Source organism: Cynoglossus semilaevis, chromosome 18 (genome assembly GCF_000523025.1).
Source record: "Cynoglossus semilaevis isolate Cse_v1.0 chromosome 18, Cse_v1.0, whole genome shotgun sequence".
Taxonomy (NCBI): Eukaryota; Metazoa; Chordata; class Actinopteri; order Pleuronectiformes; family Cynoglossidae; genus Cynoglossus; species Cynoglossus semilaevis.
The window spans coordinates 6,760,649-6,767,218 of record NC_024324.1 but is presented as its reverse complement, the minus strand read 5'-3'; the positions used below and the strand labels follow the sequence as shown (position 1 = coordinate 6,767,218).

The following is a 6,570-nucleotide window of genomic DNA, read 5'->3' as shown; positions in this document are numbered from 1 at the left end:
GGTGTTGCCGAATCTAGCCATGGGTGAAACATGGTTTTGTAGTGAAGGGCAAGTCTTGTGTACATTCAAAACAAATGGACTGAGTTTGAAAATGACAAAAAGAAACACTGATGAGTGTAAGAACTGATGAAGAAGATCCAAATGTTAGATTTGTTTCTCCGTTTTCGAGTCTTGTTTTTGCCGAGGGACACATATAGTTGATATCAAGCTGATCCATCCTCTCTGTATTCGGCTCATTTCAGTAATGTAGCAACAAAAAATCTGACCTTTGTTCTCTCTTCCTACTCTCTTTCCTCTAACCCGTGGTCACCACCATTATTTTGAATCAAACGGGTCTTTTAGCTTAGCTTTATTTTTGTTTTGTTTTTTTTAAAGACATTTGAGTCGGTGCCAAGACAGTACACTGTACATAAGGACAGTTGATGTGTTTGCTTTTCCCCTTCACAGGGAGATGACCGGAACATATAGCAATAGCGATGCCATAGATGTGAATTTGTTGTTCCACGAGGCCACTGGTGGATAGAGGTGATGCATGACTTTTTGAAAGGTGCAGCGGAGGAGGTTGCACAGTGCGGAAATCACAACTCTTTGTTGTGCTGTGGTTCACATTTTGTACATACAAATTTATTTATTGACCTTGTATGTGTTAATGGATCTAGATGTGTCACTAGAGCACGTCTTGAGAGTGTTTTAGCCCAGAGAGATGGCGCACTGTGACTTGGTTTACCCCAACACAGAATGTAACACTGTCAACATTGTCAAAACATTTTTTAAATGGCTAATATTATTACTATTAATATAATTATTATAAAGCTATTTTAGCGAGTTAAACTGAAGTTTGTGTTTCCCTTGTCTTTCTTTGGTGTCATTTTTTTTACTTGGACACACAACAGCCACACCTGTTGGTAGCAATGTAAACACACACACGTCGCAAATGGACACACAGAATCCAAAAATGTCACAGATGTTATGATAGTTAGAAGTGAAACCCATGGACCTAATGTCTGTGCATTGCCCCTAAAGAATGTCTAAAACTTTCATAAAGAGCACCAACAAAGGGTTTTTTGGAAAAATCTAAATCTGCTATTTGGCAGAGAGGTGGAACATTATCAAAAATCTATACGCATGGAGCTACCAAAATAACCTCTTGCAGCAAAACACATTAAGATCCATGAGCAAATATTTTTCAAATGAGCAAAAAAGAACAAAAATAGCCGTGTTGTCTTTTAGTGACTGGGGATTACGTGACAGTGTTAAATATTTTCTTGAAATACATTTAAATACTAAATATGAAGTCACTTCTACCCAAAAAATGTTAATGTCAGCGGTCAGCGATAGAGGGCGCGCTGGAATGTATGTATAACGGAAGTAGGGTGACGTTATACGATCCTTATTTCCGGTTGCGGTTCCGGCGCATTAGATACAAGTGTTGTCCGTTTGGTCTTCCAGCGGGCGTTTAAGTAAAAACAAATGGGCACGGTGGCTACATCTGATTGATTGAAATGGTGGGATTTAGGAAACACTTGTTGTACTGCAGGGCAGTAGAGGAGACCTTCTGTTTTCTGTCGCCAAATATCCGATAAGTGACACTTCAACAATGTCGCCAACGTGTGGTACTCGGTCAACGGCGAACGACTTGGTACCTACAACGGACCTGTGTGGTGCATTGACTGTGACTATATCCTTTTATGTTATTTAGCTCGATATGCTGCCGTGTCTTCACCAGGGATGTCATAAGTTGATATCACTAATAATTAGCGATATGAAGACCCTCCTTTCCTGGGGAGCGTCAGAAAATACAACCAAAGTGAAGGTGAACTCAAACAATAAACGCAATAAACACGTGAAGACTGGTATACTGCAACAATGTTTTCCTAATGTGACATGGGATTATGACATTGAAGGTGTTTATCATGCAACAGCACAGGGTTGTGAAACAATTAAAAGCATAATAATTGTAATATTATGATTAATTGTCTGACACTTATTGTACCAAGTAAATGTGTAATCATGACACAGTTGACCCTAGTGTACGCTCCCTAACTGGCTCTTCTCAGGGGACACCAAAAGATGTTTTGACAGGATCAGCTGACAACAGCTGTTGACTGTGAGCCTGCAAGACCGGTGGGTGAAAAGAAAATGCATGTGTTTATAATGATAGATAGAACTTTATGAATCCCTCGGTGGTTCCAGCAGCAGTACAGCACCAAAACCACAATAAAAACACAAATGGGTAAAATACAAACACAAGTAGCCGCATACTATCAATGAATATGGAAAACCTAAACAGTGGATGTTAGTGGATTAGTCTGTTAGTAAATAGATCGGTTAGTATTGGTAGGTAATTATTGTTGCCGTGTCTGGTGTTGTGGATTGCAATCTTAATTATTATATTTTGTATTTTTGTTATACTATTGTTATTCTACATGAAATCAGTATGTGTGTACATATGTATATAGTAAAGTATACCACATCATACCTATAATATGTATATATAAGCAGAACTAGTATAATTATCAGGATGATATGTGAACAAGTATATAAAATAAATATATCATATATTAAATACATCAACAGTGTAAATAATTGAGGATGTATTTTGGATCGTTTCCTGTCAAATCTTTTATGTTTAATTTTTGCTGTGTGTCTTCATTAATGCTTCACAGGGAAACAGCTGGCACTGCTCCACACTAACTCTGCCAGCAGAACATGCGGCTTCGACTTCAGCTGCAACATCATCATGTTTTCCACAGACAAGCAGATGGGCTGTCACTGTTTCATGAACTTGTTTGACCAGAGGGATCCAGAGATCGGTGAGTAATCGTCACGCACAACGTAAATAAATTAATACTGTGAAAGAAACAAGACTGCAGATAGTGCATGGCTTCCTGATTACTGCTAGTTTGCACACAGTATTATAGAAATGAAATAGAGGAACAGAAAATAATGAATCACAGGCAGCATCTGTTGTTGAGCTTGTGATAATCACAAACACGTTTTTTGGTTGTTTATTTCTAAATAGTCCGGAGAAGTCCTGAAGAAAGCTAAGGAGCACAGCAGGCGCATCAACAACATTCAGACGTCACCAGGTTCATCAGTGCCTCAAAGGATAACACTGCCAAGGTGAGAATATGTGTTATGTGACAGTAGTTCTGTGCCACTTGAGTCTAAATGATTGATGTGATAACATTTGTTGAAAAGTGTTACAAATAAAATATTAGAATGACACCTCGCTGGCCATCAAGGAGAACGCCCACAGTAGAGTTTTGTTTTTAAAAATGAAACCTGAGTTTTTGAATGGAAATAAAGAAGAGATTTGTCTATGAAGATTCTCAATTGTCCAGGTTGAAGAGTTCTGCTAGGCAACTGAATGTGAACGTTTCACCTCTTATCCAAGAGGCTTATTCAGTACTAAGTGGTGGTGGGGAGTACAGGAAATATATACTGTGGGTGTGACAAGAAATAAAGCTACTTCAGGTCCCTCCTTCTGTGTGGGGCGTTGTAATACTCATCAGAATGGTTTCAGTATCCCACCTCCTCTGTTGAGTGAAAATTTCATGTCCAGTTGCCTAACAGAAGTCTTCCACAAAGAAAAGAGTTGTTCTTTTAACTGTTGGAGTTGTCATTGTTTATGGAAAACCAAAAGTACATCGTAGGAATGGTTTGTTTATTTACGTATGTATGGAATTGTGAGGTGACCCTCCAGTCATTTAGTTTGTTATACAAGTATGTGTAAACTGAAGTAAACTTTGACAATTGGCTGGGGGTTATAGCAAGATACACAAAAAAACTGTCCACTCGTTCTTTTGTAATGTTCTCATTTATTTACAATGACATTTTCCTTCAGTCTAGGTGTGTTGGTCAGTCTGTCCATACTGCAGACCTTGTGATGTGAATCCACTGACTTATGTACGTGAATATACATATACATACATACATACATACATATACATATACAAAATAGACTTTAGAATATTTTAAGTACATCTTAGGAGACATGAGTGGTACAGTTTAAAATGAACTGACTGTTACGGCATTGTGTTACTTTTTAATGTTGACAGATTGCAGTCCAATAAAACTAAGTGACTTGACTGTCTGATGCTGCTAAAGGCTCTATGTGTAGTAAAAGTGAACTCTGCCACCATTTATCCAATCAGGTAAGATGAAGTTGTCACTGTGCAATGTGTATCCAGGTAGATCAACCTTGAACCGTGCATGTTTTGTAGGTGGTTATGGGAGGTGGACAGGAGGCTATGAAAGTGACCACAACCTCCATCAGGATTGGCAGATTTGAGGCCAGGTGAGTTGAAGTGGTGTTTCCAGGGTATTATTGTGTGGTTGAATAAAGCATCCAGTGACTGTTGTCTTGATCTGAACAAAAGAAACAGATGAAGAAAATGTACAGTGTTCCTTATTCCATTGTGGTGTTTGTGTTAGCACTGAAGAAGCCACAACTTTGTATTACTGTTGATAGTGAGCAGTCATAGTGATATGTAAACATGTAGTCGTTGACAGTGCTGTTGAAGTAGCTGCTTTTAAGGAAAACCTGTTTGTCAATGGCACAATGCTGTGTTCTTCTAATCTGCAGGTTCTTCCTTGCTATGTAGGAGTTTGGCAGGAGTCAAAGGTCATGTTGATCCCATCAACCGTGTGGCTTTCTATCCTGACAGCAACAGGTAAATGAGACCAACACAGCTTTTGATTGTCATTCCATTCATTGTGCCTCCTCTGCTATTGTCGTTAACAGATGCAATGGAGAAGAACACAGACACAGCAGCTTGGACTCTGCCAGGTAGAGTGAAGGAGCAACTTTATTTGAAGCAGATCACTTGTTTGCTGGACTTGAGAGTGTTTTACTGAATTGTAATAACTTTACTGTGTATCTTGATTGCTATGCTATTGTCGTTAACATATTTTTATTTTTACTTAGAGTTGTTTAGTTCATTTATTTGTACTTAATATATGTATTAAGTTAAGTTTTAACTTAGTTATGTAGTGCAATCATTGTGTGGCTATTGTTGAATGTGGAATTCTTTAGAGTACTAAGTAGTGGTTAATAGAAGTGTTTTGTAACATGGTAGCGCTAAACACTTTGAACATGGTGTAGTTATCTGAGAGCGTTTGTACGTAATGTCTTTATTTCATCTTGTTTGAGTTCAAAAGAAGAGGTTTAATGAAGTTGTTCCACTCCTGATGATGGGACCTTTGTTGAATCCTGTGAGCACATGGTTGACAGAAGTAGTGTTCTAGAGTATGTAATCTGTCCATCTTTACCTGAAGTGTTAAAGCTAAGAATTGCTGCTGTAATTTGACTTTTTTAAGTGTATCTATGGACTTTGTGATTGAATGCATGTTTTGTAAATGCAAAGTGTGTTGCTATTGAGTAAAGTTCTATTCTGTGCCTCCTCTGCCATTGTCATTAACACATGTGCAATGGAGAAGACAGACACAGCAGCTTGGACTCTGCCAGGTAGAGTGAAGGAGCAACTTTATTCGAAGCAGATCACTTGTTTGCTGGACGTGAGTGTTTTACTGAATTGTAATGACTTTACTGTGTAACTTGATTGCTATGCTATTGTTAACAGATTTTTGACTTGGTGTTTTTTAGTTTATTTATTTGTACTTAATATTTAGTTAATTTAACTTAGTTATGTAGTGCAATCATTGTGTAACTTGATTGCTATGCAGTTGTCTAACAGATTTTTTTGACTTGGTATTTTTTAAGTTCATTTTTTGTACTTAGTATCTCTTTAACTTTATTGTTCAAGTTAGTTATGTAGTGCAATCATTGTGTAACTTAAGCTGTGTTGTTAACCTTCCAATAAAACAGTGTTGGACCATTGTGTGCATTCATTTCAAGATACTAAGCAAATATTAATGAGTTTGACAATGCATGCCCTAAGGCAATGAGAAACTCCATTCATATTTGCTCAATATCTTGAAATGAATGCACACAATGGGCCAACAATGTTTATTGGAAGGTTTACAACACAGCTCAAGTTACACAATGACTGCACTACATAAAACTTAAACAATACAGCTAAATAAATACTAAGTACAAAAAAACAAAACAAAAAAATACCAAGTCAAAAAAATCTGTTAGACAACTGCATAGCAATCAAGTTACACAATGATTGCACCACATAACTAAGTTAAATTAACTAAATATTAAGTACAAATAAATAAACTAAAAAACACCAAGTCAAAAATCTGTTAACAATAGCATAGCAATCAAGTTACACAGTAAAGTCATTACAATTCAGTAAAACACTCACAAGTCCAGCAAACAAGTGATCTGCTTCCAATAAAGTTGCTCCTTCACTCTACCTGGCAGAGTCCAAGCTGCTGTGTCTGTCTTCGCCATTGCACATCTGTTAATGACAATGGCAGAGGAGGCACAGAATAGAACTTTTTTTACTCAATAGCAAAACACTTTGCCTTTACAAAACAGGCATTCAATCACAAAGTCCATAGATACGCTTTAAAAAAAAAAAAAAAAAGGTCAAATTACAACAGAAATTCTTAGCTTTAACACTTCAGGCAAAGATGGAACGATTAAATACCCAACAC

At 37.3% G+C, this 6,570-nt stretch overlaps 2 long non-coding RNA genes across 4 annotated transcripts in view; one reads left to right on the top strand and one right to left on the bottom strand.

Moving 5' to 3' along the window:
- The first annotated feature begins 1,310 nt into the window (after positions 1 to 1,310).
- The window catches only part of LOC103394198 (uncharacterized), a 7,318-nt gene continuing 2,058 nt past the window's right edge, over positions 1,311 to 6,570 (top strand). The window contains exons 1-7 of one of the 2 annotated variants that reach the window (XR_001761558.2): positions 1,329 to 2,124; positions 2,667 to 2,813; positions 3,023 to 3,123; positions 4,062 to 4,157; positions 4,227 to 4,300; positions 4,589 to 4,676; positions 4,748 to 4,792. This is a non-coding gene — a long non-coding RNA (uncharacterized LOC103394198). Of the gene's footprint in view, positions 2,125 to 2,666; positions 2,814 to 3,022; positions 3,124 to 4,061; positions 4,158 to 4,226; positions 4,301 to 4,588; positions 4,793 to 6,570 lie in introns of those variants that run through there. The other variant, XR_003052653.1, reaches the window with a different exon arrangement.
- Positions 4,234 to 6,570, bottom strand: part of LOC103394199 (uncharacterized) — a 4,111-nt gene continuing 1,774 nt past the window's right edge. Inside the window, exon 5 of one of the 2 annotated variants that reach the window (XR_003052650.1) lies at positions 4,234 to 4,371. This is a non-coding gene — a long non-coding RNA (uncharacterized LOC103394199). Of the gene's footprint in view, positions 4,372 to 4,919; positions 6,372 to 6,570 lie in introns of those variants that run through there. The other variant, XR_003052651.1, reaches the window with a different exon arrangement.